Source organism: Lissotriton helveticus, chromosome 5_1 (assembly GCF_964261635.1).
Source record: "Lissotriton helveticus chromosome 5_1, aLisHel1.1, whole genome shotgun sequence".
In the NCBI taxonomy this organism is placed as follows: domain Eukaryota; kingdom Metazoa; phylum Chordata; class Amphibia; order Caudata; family Salamandridae; genus Lissotriton; species Lissotriton helveticus.
In genome coordinates, this window is record NC_136065.1 from 1377739787 (window position 1) to 1377759662 (window position 19876).

General features: G+C 47.0%; 1 protein-coding gene across 8 annotated transcripts in view; it reads right to left on the reverse strand.

The window, feature by feature from the left end:
• The window catches only part of FKBP5 (FKBP prolyl isomerase 5), a 796880-nt gene that overhangs the window by 92007 nt on the left and 684997 nt on the right, over positions 1–19876 (reverse strand). The gene's annotated exons all lie outside the window — the stretch shown is intronic.

Genomic DNA, 19876 nt, shown 5'->3' on the forward strand with positions numbered 1-19876 from the left:
AACTTGATCTCTGACTGCGACTAGAAGACTCATTGTTTCTGTGGTCCAGAACAAGGGAGAACTCAGAGGTCTTCGGGTGTTGTCCCCTGGCACCACCGGGTTCCTAAAAACCCGGCACCTCAGTTGGCGCCCAACTCGGGGCGATATCAAGCGGCGACGGTCCAAGCCAGATGTTCGTGAGGAGCTTCGTGTGAAAATTCCGACGGACGGCCAGCCACTTCAGCGACCCCTGTATGTCGACGTGGTTCCGAAGGTCTTTGCTGCGAGGTTCCCCGCGTCCCGACGGCTACGAAGGACTGCTGCCCTGACTATCGCCTTGTTTTGGACCCAGTGATCCTTGGTAGAGCGAAACGATAGACGAGTCTTCTAGCGACGTCACCGATCTTCAAATACTTCAGTTAAGTATAAGTGGAGCGTCTCCAAGTCCTTAGTTTGTCCTTAGTTTTTGGTATCCTGGAGATACGACTTGATTTGGCACTTGCAAGCCCCAAAGCCGAAGGACTCGTGTTTTCACGAGAAATATCATAATAGATAAACCTTTGAAGTTTGAAGCTAGACTAGTGAGCGAAGATGCCTGGTTTTAGCAGAATTGGAATCTTGTTTTGTCTTGGTTATAATAGGGACTCCCGATTAGAGGATTCATGTCCGGTTCCTCCAATTGGAACTCCAACGTATGAGCTCTATGTAAAACATGGCGTAGGTCCTATCACATATAATGAAGTGTGGATAAAATACACCCATAAAGATGGTGTTTTAAAATGGCCCCAATATGGTAGTTTCGACTCAGAAATTCTAGATAACCTAGAGGTCAAACTGTTCAAAAAGAAAGCCCGACCGGCGATGTTTGACTCTTTCCGCTTATGGCGTAAAGAGGCCAGACAAAAGGCAATTAAACTAGAAAAGAAGAATAAGAGGGAAAGGTTTATTTCAGTAATACAAGCCGCGATAAAATTTAAAGACAACGAAGAGGATCGAATAAGTGAGCAGTTGCACGGCAACGTAAAATGGCAATAGATAAATGCTATCCTGTTTTACCATCTCTTCAGCAAGAGACAGTAAAAGAGCGTGAGAAAGATCCATTAATGGCGCATTTGCTGAGTTCGCCACCACCCTATGCGCAAAATGCCACAGCACCTCCGCAACCTTTAGTTGCACCTCTGGTAGCTGTTATACCAGCTCCTCTACAGCACTCACCAGCTACTCTTCAGCTGGCTTCTATTTCTCTAGTGCAGCCTCCTCAAGGCTCACCAGGCACATCTACTTCTCCTACTGTTCCTTCTACAACTTCGCCTAGCGCACCTTCTATTTCTTCCGATACTAGTTCTGCGAACGCTTCTGTTTCTGCTTTGCGTGACTCTGTTCTGACACCAGTTATTCCTCCACTTTCACCTTCCGTCTGGCATAAAACGGCCAGCATTATTACTAAAATTCCTTCACCACTTTTTCGGTCACCTAAAACGACCCCTAATACGGGACTAAGACAGTTACGAAGCCAAATGCCTGATTATCGAGAGAGGGAATGCCTGAATAAGTTAGCACGGAATTGGGCTCTGGATACAGCCAGATATGATGTAGAGTCCGTCATGAACGTTTTCCGTCAATGGGATGAACCGACGCAAAGATATGTTTTTGAACAGATGTGTGTTTTTCTGTGTGAGGATTTGGAAGATAATGGTCAAGAGAGCAACTCTCGAGAGTTGTGTAGTATACGATTTAAATTCGGGGAAGGCATGATTGTAGGTCCCGATGTCGACAAAGCAGTTGAGGTATTATTATCATATCGAAGCACAGGTGGTAACTCTGGGTCATCGTCTGAATGTGGTACGTCTAGTAGGAAAAGAGCAAGACAGTACCCCATGAGAGAGGTTCCTCCTGTTTGGAGGGAAGGTGATGCGAATGCTAATCCACCAATTCTGCCCCATTTCCAGCGTGTATGGGTACATGTCCCATGGAAAAGATCGGAAGTATTAGCACTCAAACAGTCACTACCTGACCCTCGTAAGAACCCAACTGGGTATTATAAGGAGTTATCGCAAACTGCAAGCTCATGTATAATGAATTTAGCAGATGTAGACATGTTATTTGGGAACGTTGTTCCACATCCTTTATGGAGCAAGATACGTCATACGGATCACGATCAGGAACTAGGTGACTCATGGGCGAACATTGCGACTACAGATGCTAGACAAGTCGGTGGTTTTAAACCTGAGCCGTTAATAGCTGAACTTCCCGGTAGAATTATAGCATACATGAAGACAATAATGCCTGAAGTACGCGTAAATTGGGACAAGCTATCAGCATGTAAACAAAAGAAAGATGAGAATGTGTCTGACTTTTTCACGAGATTTGAGGAAACATTCACCGACCACAGTGGCCAAGATATGGCTACCGAGGGTGGCCAAAGATTGTTTGTGGACAAGTTCGTACATAATTTGCTCCCTGAACTATGTAATAAACTAAAAGACTCTGAGAGTGCTTGGGCTGTCTCTACGTCAGCACAGATTTTAGCTACAGCCCAGTACTATGAGAATATGCGTAAAGACGAGCTAGACAAGGCAGATAAAAAGACGAAAGATTTGAAAACTAAGGTTCTCCTCCAGCAGGCCTATCCGCCTCGCACGGCTAGTCAGCCCGACTATCAACCACGACAGCAGTATTCGAGGAACGCGCAAGGTAACGAGTTTTCCCACCAGCGTCCTACATATGGCCCGAATCAATGTGCGTATTGCAAGGAAGAGGGTAATTTTAAGGATAATTGTCCGGCTCTTGCGCGACGTTTAAACGGTGGTCAAGGTGTAAGGGGGAGAGGTGTTCAACATGCCCCTAGAGGTAGAGGCCGTGGAAATTTCACTCAGAATACAACTTCTTTTCCGCCTCAGAAGTCCATGAATAGCTTTGACCAACAGAATAATTCATCGTCTAAATCAGCTCAGTACTATGCTGACGACTATTACGCTGGACACGAAAATGAGGGTAACGATTGCTAGGACAGCCATGGACAAAGAGAGGGAGTTGTCTCAGTTCCGGTAGATCAGAATGGACCTTATGTCGAGGTAATAGCCTCAGGAGTGTCAGAGCCATTTCTGCTGGATACTGGTGCCACAAAAAGTTCTATCATGCACTCGAAACTTCCTGGCGCACCTTTGTCTGGCGAAATGAATGTCTCAGTGGGTTTCTCTGGCGCCCCTGTTAGAAACCCGATCTCTAGTCCTATGTCTCTTTCTGTTGGCCCATGCGAATTAGAAGCACCCCTCATTTTGACAACAGGTTGTGGTGAAAATTTGCTAGGTTTGGACTTACTAAAAAGGTTATATGCGACCTTGTACTGTTCTCCCTCGGGAGTACAACTTACTTTAGGCAAGAAGGTCATTTCTTCGATGTATTTATCAAAGGAAAATATTCCAACTGAATTATTGTCACTTCCTGATATACTCTGGGCTAATGGTTCTAATGATGTAGGTCGTTTGGAGATAACACCATATGTCATAACGTTGAAAGCCGACGTTAGGTTGCCACGTATTCCCCAATACAAAATATCTAGCGAATGCGAAAAAGCGTTGTTGAAAATTGTTCATGATTTGATTGATAAAGACGTCATCGAAGAAACGACAGGAAATGTCTGTAACAGTCCGGTTTTGCCCGTCTTAAAACGTACTGATCCTTCACAACCCCCTGTGTATAGGTTCGTGATCGACCTCAGAGAAGTAAACAAGATAGTTATCCCACAGTTTCCAGTCGTCCCCGACATTACTGCTTTATTGACAATGGTTCCAGCTTCAGCAAATTGGTTCTCGGTGATTGACCTGAAGAACGCTTTCTTCAGTATCCCGATTGCCGAGGAGAGTAGAGATATTTTCGGATTTAATTTAGGAGGACGAAGCTTCCGCTTCAAGTGCGCTCCTCAAGGCTACTGCGAAAGCCCATCCATATTCAGTCAGGCCCTGAAAACACAACTAGACACTATTGTTCTACAAAGTGGTTCATCTCTGATTCAGTACGTAGACGATCTGCTGATCGCTGCGGACACTGAAGAAATTTGCAAGAAAGCTACGTTATCATTATTGCATCACTTATGTGACATGAAGCACAAAGTCTCCCTTTCCAAACTACAATTTTGCCGACAAGAAGTAACCTACTTAGGTCACGTCTTGTCGAAGGAGGGAAGGAGACTGACACCAGAAAGAATACAGGCAATTGCAGAACTAAGTGCCCCAAGGACACAGAGAGAAGTTCGAGCTTTTTTGGGTATTACATCGTACTGTAGACAATGGATACCGAACTTCTCACTGCTAGCTAAACCCTTGCTGGCACTACTCCGTAAAGATACACCCAATCCTATGCCCTGGTCTGAAGATTGTCAGACGAGTTTTCACAAGTTGCGTGATGCATTGTGTTCAGCCCCTGTGTTGGGAAACCCCAACTACAGTAAGCCTTTCACATTATATGTCCATGAGAAGGAAGGCTGTGCATTATCAGTCTTAACACAACATTTTGGGAACAGACAGCGCCCATGCGCGTATTTTTCGGCAACTCTGGATCCTGTGGCTAAAGCCCTACCAAGTTGTCTGAGGGCTACCGCCGCAGCAGCTGTCTGCATTCGACAATCCGCTGGATTAGTCATGAATAATACTCTGATCGTTATGGTTCCGCATGCAGTAGACATTTTACTAAACAGGACGAAGACACAACACCTTACTAGCGCTCGACTATCCAGTTACGAACTGACGTTGCTAGCAAGCCACATCCACATAAAGAGGTGTGATACACTGAATCCCGCAACGTTATTACCCATTCCGACAGGAACAGACAAGAGTGATAAACATGACTGCTGCTTTAGGACAGAAGAAGAGACAAAAGGGAGAGTAGACTTACAGGACACTCCCCTTCCTGAATGCAATGATACTTTATGGGTTGACGGTTCATGTTTGAAGTTACCGAATGGTGATACGACTGCAGCATATGCTGTAACAACATTACACACCATTATAGAGACCGCACGTATTTCCCACAACTCTGCACAAGCTGCGGAAATTATTGCACTTACCAGAGCATGCGTGTTAGCAAAAGGAAAGCGAGTGAATGTGTACACGGACAGCCAATACGCCTTTGGCGTGGCTCACAGTTTTGGGAGATTATGGCGTGAACGTGGTTTCCTTACCTCACATGGTGCAAAGATACAACATGGACAGCTAGTTAATGAGCTCCTTGAGTCACTGACCATGCCACTACAAGTTGCCATTATGAAATGCAGTGCACACAAGAAAATTCAAGACGATATTGGCCGCGGGAATGCATTTGCAGACGAGGTTGCGAAAGAGACCGCAAGGGACACGATGAGTCGAATGTATGTTGCGGGTCCCGCTAGATGTACTGCTGATGTGGGAATGTGTGAGGACACCATTGAAAGCGTAAAATGCATACAAGCTGAGGCAACTGAGAATGAGTTGAATGAATGGAGAGAAAGTAAGGGTAGATTGGATGCGAATGGTTGTTGGGTCGAATTATCGGAACACCAGCGATGGCTACTACCTAATGCATACGTACTTGCAGTAGTAACAATGGCTCACGGCATGGCACACATCAGTTCGAAAGGAATATGTAAGCTATTGGCCCCAGTATGGCAGAATAGCAATATCCCAAAATATGCAGAAAATGTGGTCAGAAACTGTATGATATGCCTAAAACACAATCCCGGTAAAGGAACTCCAACTCCAGCTGGTCATTTTGCGCCTCCTACGTATCCGTTCGAGGTTTTACAGCTCGATTTCATTCACATGGAAAGGTGCAACAATCTAAAGTATGTGCTCGTTGTTGTTTGCGCTTTTTCAAGGTGGGTGGAAGCGTACCCCCTTAAAGACAATACTGCTATGACAACTGCCAAAGCACTTGTCAAAGAGTTCTTCCCGAGATTCGGTATGCCTAGAATTGTCTGGAGTGATAATGGAAGTGAATTCATAGGACGAGTGATGAAGAGAGTGTGTGAGTGTCTAGGCATACACCAGAAATTCCACGCTGCAAATCACCCCCAATCAGCTGGATTAGTAGAGTGCTACAATGGCACTTTGAAACTCAAGCTAGCCAAGATCCAAGCCAGTACAGGTCTTAAATGGCCTGACGCCTTGCCCCTAGCACTCTTGTCAACTAGGATGACCGTCCATTCCAGATTAGGTCTTAGCCCCCACGAGATCGTGTTTGGCCGCCCAGCCAACGTCTGGGGCGTGCCAAGACCAAAGAAACTCCGTGAAATAGAGCACCCCGTACTGCTTGACTATTTGTGCGAATTGACAACTAAATTGCGTGTTTTACACCAACAGGTTCACAGTTCCTCTCCACCAGCCTCTGACGATCCAGGTCACTCCATCACACCCGGAACGTGGGTGTTGGTGCGGAACTTCCAGCGCACCAACAACGGACAGCCGAGGTGGACCGGACCTTACCTGGTACTTCTTTCCACGAGATCAGCGGTTCGGGTGGACGGCAAAAAGAACTGGGTGCATGGGACCCATTGCAAACGGGTCCCTCTGCCCCTTCCATACGACCGGTGGGTCGATAAAGGACTTGCCGACTCTAAGACTGAATCCGTACCTCGTTTCATCCCTTTCAGCAGTGCACGTTTAAAAGAGACTGGTACCGAAAAGGAGAGTGATCGTATTTTGCAAGGACGTGTGTCACCATCTATGAGATTGGACACTACCGAACCTGAGACATTGTTTAAAGACCACACCGTACCTGAGAAGCGACGATACAACCTGAGATCCAGCCCCAGGGACTAATAAAACCTTGATCTAATGTGATTTCCCTTTTCCCCCAAGAACTATTTTTTATCTTCCAGCTCTCTCGTCCCAGGGAACTAGCTCATTTTTTATTTTCAAACCGCCATCCGGTTCCGCTGCTAGGGTCGCGGTTGAAGTGTAGGGAGTGCAACCAAGGAAGTTTTAGGTCCACGGTTCTGGTTGGTCTGAGGGAGTCACCCCGGACCGAACGGAGCGCGCTCCCTGGCAGAATCAACCTACCACCGCGGGCAGCAAGTAGAGGATGGAGTTTCCAAGGGTAGAGAGACCTGTCAAGCTTACGAACTTTGAAAAACAATTGTGTAGTATACTGTCCAAGAAAAGATTTTTAATAATATGTGTTCTAATGCTGTGTAGCACTGTGATGCTTTTGATTGGTTATGCTCTATTTGTATTTCAAGTTTCCCTATTCTCAAATGACACTCTGCCGACGCCTTCTCCCACTCTCTCCCCACATTCTTTTCACCCTCTACCTGAACACGAGTCTGCCAGAAGGCTCGAATTTGTAAATAACTCTTTCATCCAACTCCTACACCAACACCAGTCTATAATGAACACATCAAACTGTTGGATATGCGGACTCATGCCGCACACGACGGATAAGGGTATCCCATACTTCATCCTGCCATTTAGTTATTATGGTTCTCTGTGGGATTTTCAGACCATGTTCCTATTCGCCCTAGAACCATACCCGACCCGTTCCACTGAAAGCGATTCCAGTAACAAGGCACTAATAGCAGGGATAAGAAATATGAGTAGAGAGTTCGACACATATCTGACTATCCCCAAAGATGAACTGACTCCATACACTCGTTGGAACGTAACCAAACATGGCGTTTACCTGATCAAGAGCCAGGCAGCAAAGAAATCCCGCCCAGTTTGGATAGTGCCCCACCGAGATCACCTATGTTTACAAGGTATTGGTAGAGATCCCACTGCACAGTTAGGAAAGAGCATTTGCACAGAAACATATGTGCTCGCCTCCCGAACTTCCCCTATACTCTTAGCAGCCAAAGGCACGTATTTCGTCTGCCACGACCAAGCCTATACATGGTTACCCCCTGACTTCTCAGGCACGTGCTTCATCTCATTTCTGCTGCCTCCTACCTACACGGCCCGAGCAGATTACCATCGGACAAGGACAGCTAGAGGTGTCGTGAGTAAAGACGACACCGCGGGTCAGGAATTCTCTGACTTCGCAAAAGGTTTTCTGCCATTTTGGGGGCCTATGGTGAACAGCAGGAATATTCGCCAGTTAGCAAGGATAGTTGAATCCGCCGTGACTACAACGGCCGGAGCACTTGGCAATTTGACAACCAAGCTTCAGTCGGATCGACTTATGACCCTTCAGAACCGAATTGCCCTTGATATCATACTCGCCGATCGTGGTGGTGTGTGTAGAGTCATCCAATCCAGTTGTTGCATATTCATCCCTGATAATGCACCAACAGTATACCAGGCCATCTCTAAACTACATGAAATATCTGGTTCCCTTCACGTTGAGAAAGGGGATTGGTCCTTGCTAGGGTGGTTCTGGGGACTGATCGCTGCCTGGGGATGGAAAACGCTAATCTTCATTGGGATGATCTTAACACTTCTGTTTATGTTCTGCCTATGTGTCCAGTGCGCTCCTGCACTCTGTGGCCTCTGTGCTACTTCATGTGTACGGAAGCCTGCGTCAAGGGACGAACTAAGCAACAGGATGATGTTACAGCAGCATCTCCACGAATTCCTTCATACAGATTTGGACTCGGATTAACATGAGTTATTGCCTTACATAAGGGCAAAAGGAGGGTCTGTGGTTCTGAAAATCTGGACCCTATTGTTATCCCAATATCGAGGTCCAATACCCGTGTCACAAAATATCAACGTACCATGGCGAATTTAGTGTCCGTGAACCGATAATGATTAGGACATCATTCCTATGTATTTGCGTGACAATCGAGGGTTGCCAACACCCCTAAATCGTAGTTTCCGTCCCAATCCCTTAGACTCCATTTTGTGAACGGCATCCATCTTACGTCTTGCCCTCATGTTAAGTCAATTAAAGGTCGAGCTTGATCCAAAAGGACACGTCCACCTTCCCTGACTTCCCCCTGACCTGTCCAAACTGACTCCATTGGAAGCCAAACCTGTTTGGGCGGCTCCCCGCCCAGTGGCCGAATACGATACTATCGACACATAACATTCCACAAACCATTCACCCCATACAGAACATTCTTTCTACAAACATGCACCTGTCCATACTTCTTCTTTATGGCCAGTTTTATGACTGGGTGGTACCTGCCTTTATTGGTGTTTCATCGATATCTGATGGGAGTCCCGGATCTTGCTGGGTAATCTGTCACGAACTGGACATCTAAAATGTGGGTTTGCTTACGTGACGCCGCACTTTGTATTATTACAGAAATATGTTTACAGCCATATCATAAACTCAAGAATTCTTGCTTGAAGCCATTATTTCTGTATAAAAGAAGAAGACTGGTTCTGTAAAAACGAACACGTACAGTCTCCTGAGAATACATGACCCGTGTTTGTCGTGCTTCTAGGACACGTGTTACTTGGTAGCTACCAATAAAAACTTGATCTCTGACTGCGACTAGAAGACTCATTGTTTCTGTGGTCCGGAACAAGGGAGAACTCAGAGGTCTACGGGTGTTGTCCCCTGGCACCACCGGGTTCCTAAAAACCCGGCACCTCAAGGTCAGGTAACCATACCAAAAAGGCGGCAAGTTCTGGTGCCAACCTGGGGGAGGGTTGGAAGGTTCTAAAAGGCTCTGGGGACTCTGTGGTGACTGTCTCTGGTGACAAGAGGCGGGACGGTCAAGGTTACAGTAGCATTATGTCCCAGCCTCATGCCAACTACTAGTGCGCAAATAGGGCAGTGACTACACCGCAGTAGCAGGGGCCTGTGGCAACCATGTTGTTAGGAGAGAGCACCTGCACCTCAGCACTGTTCAGCAGCGGTAAGGCGCCCAGAGTCCTATGTCCAACAAAAAATGGTGGTCAGTAACGAGGCAAAAAGGGAAAAAATGCAGGGTAAGACCACCCTAGGGCTGACAGGTCTACTTGACTTCCCCACCCTCATCACCTACCAGCAAAATAGAAACTGGACTTACTCGATCAGCCCCGGATAGAAAGCGAAACTGGACAACACCCCTGGTCTCAACTCATGAAAACAAACAGTGGACTACATAACTATTCTCTATCTCCCCTAATGAATCGGCAATCTTAGACTAGTCACCCCTCATTACTTAACCATGCCTAAGGAGTCGGCCATTTTAGACTAGTCACCCTCCCTATTCAAACATGCCCACTTTCTAAATCGAACCACCCACACCCTACCCGCAATTAAAATAGCCCTGATTCAACACTGTCGACAAGTCTGTTAGATTTCCTAGCCCTCATTACAACATCCTCCCCTTACCTACACAACATCCTCCACTTACCTACACCTCAGTTCTCAACGTGGAACCCACAGGCATGCACACTTATAAAATCAGTTACCCCCCCAAGCTCTCTAAAAAATCTGGCAAACGTTTTAAACACAACTTTTTGATGTCTCACCCTGAAACCCCCTTTGCGGATCCTTACTTCTCACTAAACAATGGAGTCAAGACCACTGATATCATCTTCTACACTAAACCTAGAGCGCAATGGAGGAAAACCTTCCTCACCTTACTCACGTTCTCTGCCACTAGGAAGTCCGCTCATGGCCTAGCGCTTTCCACTGCACCATCCCAACTCTTCCCAGCGAGAATAACCATCACTGTCTACAACAACGGTACTATCGTGATTCAATCCACAGACCGGAACCTTAACTTGTTCGATAACCTGTTCCCCACTTTCAAAGAACATGTCTCCAATCCTCCGACTCCTGCCCAACTGACCTCCACTTCTAGCACCCAAGACTCCACAGCGCCTCCTACCAGTAGTCCCCTCACCTCCCCCACCTTCCCTCCTTCTACCCTAGCACCGCATCATAATGACACACCCCCCTCCCTCTCCCCAGTATCCTAGACACACACTCACCTGTTATAGTAACCTCACCCCTCCGTTTCCAGGAAGAGATCACTCCTCTTCCTACATCGCCCCCACCTTCACTGCCTCTTCCCTCTCCCATACCCCTCCCCTCCCACTGCCAGCTGGACACTCAGAACACCCACCTCCTTCATGTCCACTCTCCCACCCCACAACAGAACCATTTCCTCTCCCAGGACCTTCTCCCCTCCCACCCTTAGACCACATTGCCACATTTGCACCCCCGTCACCCCTAGTCCACACTCCTCCCCCACCTTCCCTCCCCCTCCTACCACCAATCCCCTCACCAGTCCCACCACACCTCCCCTAGCATCCCCTCATAATGACACACCCCTCCCCCCCACTCCAGTATCCTTGACACTTATTCACCCTCAGCTCCCATCCCCAACTACACCACCATTCCTAACTCCACTCTGGACAAGATTATGTCCACCCTCCTCCAACTCAAAGAGGATCTCCATGCCTTCAAAGAGTTATTCTCTATTCAACCCACACACCCCTCACCCACCATTACCTCCTCACCTAACAAGTCCCCCACCCATCCTACTCACTCTCTCACACAAAACTCTCCACACTGGACCTCAATCCCCGCTCCTAATACCACCACCCGCCCTCGACGTACCATCAATCCACTCTCGGGGTACGACATACGCTCCCTCCTAATCTCCTATGATCACGTTCTCCTGAACCACATAGCCACCACACACCTTCCCATCCCCACTATCAACTCCAACCCACTTAGGCCCCCCACACACAACAATAGAGGCACGGTCCCTAATAACCTTAAAAAAGTCTCCCTCACTCTAGACCCCTCTTCCTCCCTTATCACCCCGCGGCTCAAGTGCACACTACTCAACTGCAGATCGGCCCCTAGACATTCCTCTGACATAGCTGACCTCATCAACGCACTGAACCTTGACCTGACCATTCTCACTGAAACCTGGTTAACAGAATCCTCATCGCCAATCATTGACATTCTAGTTCCCCCCAATTACCACATCATTAGATTGGACAGGAATGGCAAGACAGGCGGTGGAATCGCATGCCTTTACAGGAGCAACCTCTCAGTTACTAGAGCCACTTCCCCTATACTCTCCTCCTGTGAATACATCTGCCTCGACGTCATCAGCGAGGGCAAACCAGTATGCACTCCACATATTATTTTCCACTCACCTGGGGACAACCTCACCTTCACCCAACAACTCATGGACACGATCACAACCAACTCCGGTCGTCAAAACACTCAAATATTCCTTGGTGATTTCAACCTCCACTGGAATTATCACAATGACGCGGTGGTAAATAGTCTCAAAAACTTCCTCAACGCTCTAGAGCTCACCCAAATCTGCAACAGCCCCACTCATGACAAAGGCTCTATCCTCGACCTAATCATCTCCAAAGAGGAATCTACCCAACGTGGGTCAATCCAACCCTGTGACTGGTCTGACCACCACATTATCACTTTTTTCATCAACGAAAATGTTAAACTCAACCCGGTTCAATCTACCAAACTTAAGGTCTGGAAACGAGACCTGAAGAAACTCAACCCCAACTCATTACCTCCCCCCAGCTGCAATCTTCTCCTTCCCCCTACCGGTGCCTCAGACGTTCAGGCTCTCACCGACCATCACCTTAACTCTATGACCTCAATAATCAATGAGGTTGCCCCCCTGCAACTTAAGAGAGTCTCCGCTAAGAACTCAAAACCATGGTACGATGGTATGCTTAACGAAGATAGACGAGCCATAAGACTGGCAGAGCGCAACTGGAGATCAGCCCCCTCAGCTTTGCACCTTAAAACTCTTAAGAAAAAGAGAAACACCTACTTTAGAAAAATCAAACGCTCAAAAGCAGATTTCTTTAGCTACCAGCTTGACCAAGCAAAAAAACGGCCCAAAAAATTGTTTGAGCTAATCAAAACCCAATCCAAGGAACAACCTCAACAATCACATAACACCACGAGCACTCTACCGTCATGTGAAGAATTTTCTGCTTTCTTTAATCTAAAGACAGATAACATCAGGAACGATCTCCTCAATGATCTAAGCCTTTACTCCAGCCCCCACAGCATAACATCCATTGAACCAAAAAACAATGCTACATGGTCGTCCTTTGACACCTACACAGAAGAAACAATTGGCAAAATGCTCAGTACCGTGAAACCTTCTAATCACCTCATGGACCCCCTTCCTGCAAACGCTGTAAAGGACTTCATCCCACTGCTTCTCCCGCTTTGGACCAAAATTATTAACAGCTAACTTCAACAAGGACTCATTCCCGACTCCCTCAAAGTGGGAAAAGTTTCGCCTATACTCAAGAAACCCACAGCAGACCCTACGGACTTAAACAATTACCGTCCTATTTCCAATATTCCTACCCTGGCCAAACTGTTGGAAAAATGCGTACACCTCCAATTGACAAAACACATTGATCAGTTTGACCTCCTCAACTCCCATCAATCAGGCTTCCGAGCAGGACACAGCACAGAAACAGCCATGACACACATAATTGATGACGCCCTCCAAATCTTAGATCAGATCGATACCTGCCTCCTCATCCTACTCGATCTCTCATCAGCCTTTGACACCGTTAAACACGAGAACTTACTCGAGCTGTTGAATATCAGAATGGGTCTATCAGGGACTGTACTCAAGTGGTTTACCTCCTTTCTGCATAACTGGTCTCAGAAATTCAAGATCAACAACATGATGTCCTCACCCATTCCTGTAACACTAGGCGTCCCACAAGGATCCTCCTTATCCCCAACATTGTTCAATCTAGTCATGGAGCCACTCACCACATTGCTGCAAGCATCTAATGTACAATTTCACGTGTACGGAGACGACACCCAACTCTACCTCAAAATACAATCCCCTGAAGACATCAAACTACTCAACTCAACGCTTAGGAACACACAGACATGGCTGGCCGAGAACCACCTCAAACTTAACGCTCTAAAAACGGAATTCCTTCTTATGTCACCTCCCGCTAAAATCCCCATCACTCAGACTTGGTTAAACACCTAACTGCACTCAACGTCCAACCTATCATCGTGGACTCAGCTAAATCTTTAGGCATAACCCTTGACGCCAACCTTAATATGCAACATCAGCAAGGCAACTAAGTGAGCTAATTTCCAAATCAATACTTTGAGAAAGCTTAACCCCTTCCATGCTGGGCCGATTCTGCTCCTGTGCTGCAGACTTCAGCGCGGGTGCGGTCATGACGGCCCCCAGCCGTCATCAGCACACGAGCACTGTAGTGCATGACGGCTGGGGGCCGTCATCAGCATGCAAGGGGTTAAACCCTTCCTCCCAGCCAAGGACTTCCAAACCGCAGTACAAGCCCTAGTCATTCCTCGGATAGATTATGGAAGTGTCGCCCTCTGTGGACTCCCCCTAACAGCAACCGCACCACTAAGAGCCTCTATGAACGCTGCAGCGAGACTCATCACTGGATCAAAAAAACGCTCGCACATTTCCCCTGACTTAAAATCCCTGAACTGGCTGCCTTACGAAGCTAGAATCCATCTGAAAATCGCCTGCATGGTACAAATGGCTGTACACCACAACTTGCCCAGCTACCTCACCCAGAAACTGACAATTTCAGGTGGCTCAAGAGCCACTAGAAGCACAAAAAATCTTCTTCTGAAACCTCAAAGATTCCGGAAGGAAAAAACTTATAAACGCTCCTTCTCAGGAATGGCACCAAGGATCTGGAATGCCCTCCCTCCAGAAACCAGACTTATCTCCTCCACTGCATTTTTTAAAAAAGAAGTAAAAGCGATCCTCATGGCTAAATTCACCTGAACATTTGCTTTGGATTTCTTGAGACTCTTCATTTATCCTTTTACTACATGTCTTGTCCGATCTTCTATGTGCCTTGTTTCCCTATCTTATTTTGCTCTCCATTGATAACCTACAGCTCCTCCATGCACAAAATCTTTGTTAATCACTCGCTCGTTTTTCTTATCCCATGTATGTGTAAAGCGCTCTGATATCTGCAAGGATCTTGTTCGCACTATATAAAACTTTCAAAAGAAATAAATAAAATAAATTAATGGTATTTATCGAACACTAAACTGTGTACCAAGAGGGTATACATTTCCCCTTGGGACCATTGTTTTGAACAAAAACATATTCATAATGAATGAATAACCCGCTGTGGCTGGTCATGATCAGCTCAAAGTTTGGCTTTGGTGTAGTGAGACGTAGCCAGGAGAAGCGGATGACTTGAGTTGAAATAAGGTATCCTTTTCAAACACCTCGTTCAAAGACTTCTCTGCTTTCCCTTGGTACATTGCTTGCAAACATTTGAACACTCTCCCATGACCCTAGGTCATATCTACCTAAAAGGACTAATGCACTGGCTGTTTGTAAAGTTGTAGCAGGTGTAATACACATTTTCTTACCAGTTGTTTCCATTCTTTTACTTTCACTATAGGTAGCAGCCAATGATTCTGGGATAAGTCTTGTCATCTCTTCCCTAACAACACTATTACAGGGCCAAGCCTAAAATGCAGGAGGTTAGTAGGACTTTTATGAAAACAAAGAGAATTCCCATGGTGAAAAATGTGCAATACCAGCAACTTTCTATCTTCACCATAGGATTCTCTGTGATATTCATAAGACTTAAAATAGTGTATCAAGCTAACCAAGAAATAGGATAATGGACTTAGAATGAACTCTCAAGCAAAGCAAATTATGCAGAGAAGCATGATTCAAAGTATATGTCTTTGAGTCTGAATAAAAAAAACATGCTCAGCAAACAAGTGTACTCAATTTCAAGTAGGAGGCCTAAAAATCTCTGGGATGAGGATATTTCTCACAATGAAAACAGCAGACACTTTCACCCTTGTGTAATGTGCCTAGGCTTACCAGGAAAAGATCCACTGGATTCAAGCTAGCCTGGCTGTTAAGGGCTAATACTCCAAACCCAGTCCGAGGATGCTTGTTTCCGGTCCAGGGAGAAAATGGCCTGGCAGGAAGTGCGAGCTGAAGTGTTTCCATGAGGAGCAGGGTCAAGAATGGTCTGCATATGCCTCGGTACAAATTCCAGTGGTATAGTGAGCAAACCCAGATCTCAGATTGCAAAATTTGATACTATCAGGCGCTCCTTTACCACCTACATGAAGAGACTGCAAATCACACAGGAGATAAACCTGACAATGTCCAAAACTTTACAGGCTTCAGGGGTATGTTAGATGCCCTCGTCCGAGGCAGAGAACGGACTAGAGTTCAACATGTCACTTTGTGTCTCATGAATCATAGGACAGGGCGTCTCTTGTGGTTGATGTTCTATGTGCTTTTATCTACTAAACTGTGTGATTCCGCATTGTTGACCGCTACATGCTAACTAGCATTGTTCATTCTCCAAACATTCAAAATAAAAACGTTAAAATAAAAAAAGTTTTTTTGGTTCTAAAAGGTTTGGGAAACAGTGATATACAGAAATAGGGGAGTACTGATTCACCACACCTTTCAGCATCGGTGCAGTAAATTAGGCATTGCACGATTCATCATTTAATATACCTCATAGCGGAGTACTTGCCAGGAGTAGGCAGCAACTTTCCAGACAGCCTACACAGGATACTTCATCATGTTCACGAGTGAGAACTCTACAGCTACACATGCTACGAACATTGTTATTCCACCTTACGCTACATTCTACATTTTAATTAAAAAATAAGTATAAACATAATGAACATTAATATTTAACCCAAAAATGATTTATCTTGTGTTTAAAAAAAACCAACAAATAAACTTTAACATTTTCCTATATTTTTCAATACCGGGATCTCAACAGAACATCAAATAAAGTTGTAAAGGGATTACTAGTATTAATTTTAGTCATATTTGGTGTTTGTACAGACTTCACCTTCTATTTTAGGGGGTGAGGACATGTAAGTCTACACTTTTGAGTAACTTTACACTTGGAAATGGTGAACAGCCATAAGTCATATAGTTACTCAATTGTTTAAGAGAAAATGTGCTTACACCAAATTGCACATGTAGATTACCTTGGTGAAAAAGTCACTAAGTGAGCATTTGACTGAGCATAAAAAGCTTGCTTGTGCGCTTGATTTTCTTACAGGATTAGTAGGGATGTGAAGGGGAGGAGCCACAAGATGAATTGCAACCAGAGATGATAATCTGTATAACGTATTGCACTGTGTTGTGTTTAGCACACTTGTTATTAAAAATACTTTTTTTTCTTTCAAAGGATAAGCGCTACTGCTGGACATTGGAGTTATTGTTGAATAATGAGCTTGAGCATCCCACATTACCTCCCTGAGAAGTCTGTGACTGCTTGCCAGGGGGCTTGGGGGGGGGCAGCCGACCGAAGGGAGGTCCCCCCCGGGCGATTTGGGAGGGGCTGTGGTGGGGGGGGGGGGGGTGAATGGCAGGGCAGCTGCCATTTTAGGTTTTGGGCTGGTTATAGTATGAAGCCCAAGCATAAATGCTTTGGGCTCCTGCTCCCAGCCACCATTTTAGGTTTGGTGACCTGGTGGCTTGATGCTTAGTCAGGAATTTTTTTGGCGTTTATTAAATTTAGTCAGTTTAAGCAGCGTTTAGTGGGTATATATTTTCATTGTTGCTTGCTGTTGTAATGGAGGACTACAGCGTTCTGGAAGCCCTTCGTCTCCTTAGCGAAGCCGCCAGAATGGATCTGGTGATCGGCGGGGGGCCAGCGCGCCCGTTACGTCAGGCCTCAGCCGGGGTTGCAGCTGCTGTGGCTGCGTGTTCCTCCCCGAAGCGCAGATGGTCGTCTCTGGTAAGTGAGCGGGGCCGTTCCTTTACGAGGAAGTCGGCCCCGTTGGGTGCAAGTCGCGCTGAGGGCAGGGAAGCACCTTCTTCGTTGGGCGGTCTTGCGCGTTTGGGAGTGGGGGACAGAGTGCAGCGCTTGGCTGGCGAGGGCATTTCTTCAGTAACCGCCCGGCCCCGTGAGCAACGGGAGGGGGCGGGTGCACCTCTCAGTGAGGCAGGTAACCCTGGAGGCCGACGGGGGAGCAAGAAACGCGGATGTATGACGTTACAACGCATACTTTTACTCCGCAGACCATTACAACGCGACTTTTACTCCGCATACCGTTACAACGCATAGCGCCTTGGGGCGCTGGATAGTGGTAAGTATAATTTACTATTCTAACTCCAGTCCCCGTGGACCCTAGGGAAGGTGTTGGATAGTAAATTATACTTATTACCTATCCTAGAGCGCCCCCCAGCGCAATGCGTTGTAATGGTATGCGGAGTAATGGTCGCGTTGTAATGGTAGTGCGGAGTAAAAAATGCGTTGTAACAGGTGTATACCAAGAAACGCTCCTCCTCCGCCTTTTCAGCGAGGAGTGTGTCAGGGTCTGGAGCTGGTGTGGCGCTCGCGAGTGAGCGCGTTGGTGTTTTGGCACTTGGGGAGGGACGAGGCAGTTGGGAGGAGGGAGGAGATTTGAAGGAGAATTTTTCTATGCTGCAGGGTGAGCGCGAGCAGGCCAGTAATTTAGAGTCTGCAGAAGGATTAATTAGTGGCTCGCAGGGGAATATTACCTCTGTGGTGCCGGCCGCTCCTGATGCTGGTATTGAGTGTGCACAACATTGGGTGCAGGAGGAAGAAGAGGTTTTGGGCAATGCAGATAATGTTGACAGTCCTTTGCTTTTTTCGCCCCCAGCATCTTTAAGGGTGGGTTTTGTCTGTCGGGGAGAGTTCTAAGGGTGAGGGTGAATGGGTTGAGGTGGAAGGATTAATGTGTGAAGAGGGGGCTGCTTCGGGTTGGGGGCAGAACAGGCGAGAGGTGGTTTTTCATGTAAGGATGGTGCATTTGTGGCTCCGCTAGCTAGCACATGGGACATGTCCCCTAGCGAGAGTGTGGGAAGTTTTGTTCCAAGTTCATTGGTGCAGGTACAAAGGGATTTAGACTCTGCAGGCGGCAGTCAGGCTTGGGAGGGTTTGAATACTTTTCCCTCTTGGTCAGAAGGATTGCGGGGTCATGGGATGGGTGACCGGTCTTTTCGCCTAGTGCGCTGGGGGAGTTTAAAGGGGTACAAAAGGGGGTGGTGATGGACGGAGCATCTGAACCAATCAAACACTCACACCCAGTCAAAAGATCTGGGTTTGATCCATCACCGTTCTTTAGCCCACTCTGCCACCCCAGTTCAGACAGGCTGATCTTTTGACTGGGTGTGAGTGTTTGATTGGTTCAGATGCTCCGTCCATCGCCACCCCCTTTTGTACCGCTTTGGCCGCCATAAGTGTGGCAGGGTATGCTCAGACGTGAGTCCCTTGCTCACTTTGCCACTGGATTCAAGCAAGCCGGGCTGAAGACGGCTGTAATGCCAGAAACCGGTCCTCGGAAGCTTGTTTCCGGTCCAGGGAAGGCATGGCTTGGCAGTTCAGGCTGGACTGTTCCCATGAGGCACAGGGTCAGACTGATTTGCATATTGCCATGTCTGAACTGGGGTGGCAGAGTGGGCTAAAGAACGGTGATGGATTAAACCCAGATCTTTTGACTGGGTGTGAGTGTTTGATTGGTTCAGATGCTCCGTCCATCGCCACCCCCTTTTGTACCGGGGGAGTTTAAAGGATACCAGGGGTATGGGGGTGAGACAATAGGTGAAGAGTGGAGTTTCGAATGAGGTGAAGATTGGGGGCCCTGCTTCAGCGGTAGTAGCAGCTATGTTAGATTGGAGTGAGAATGAGAAAGGTGGTGGTTATTCACCGGTAGTAGGTACTGGCAGGCCTGTACATTTGAGTCGGGTAAGGAGGCGGTCCGCCGGTCCAGTGATTTCTAGTTGGCAGGGGTCAGAGGCGGCTTTTGCTATTAGGGGTCCCAGCATACCAGTCCAAACTTTTTCTTTTCAGGACGCAGAGCGGCGCGGTGCAGCGGACTCGGTAAGGCGTGGAACTGCCCAACTTTGCAGAGGTGAAGTGAGGTTAGAGCCTAGCGCGGCACTTTCTGTACCACCGAGGGAGCTCGTCGTGGTCAGCACACGAAGGTCAAGCGCGACCTCGCTGGCCCCAACGAATAGCAGGTCTAGGTGGTCTACTTTACT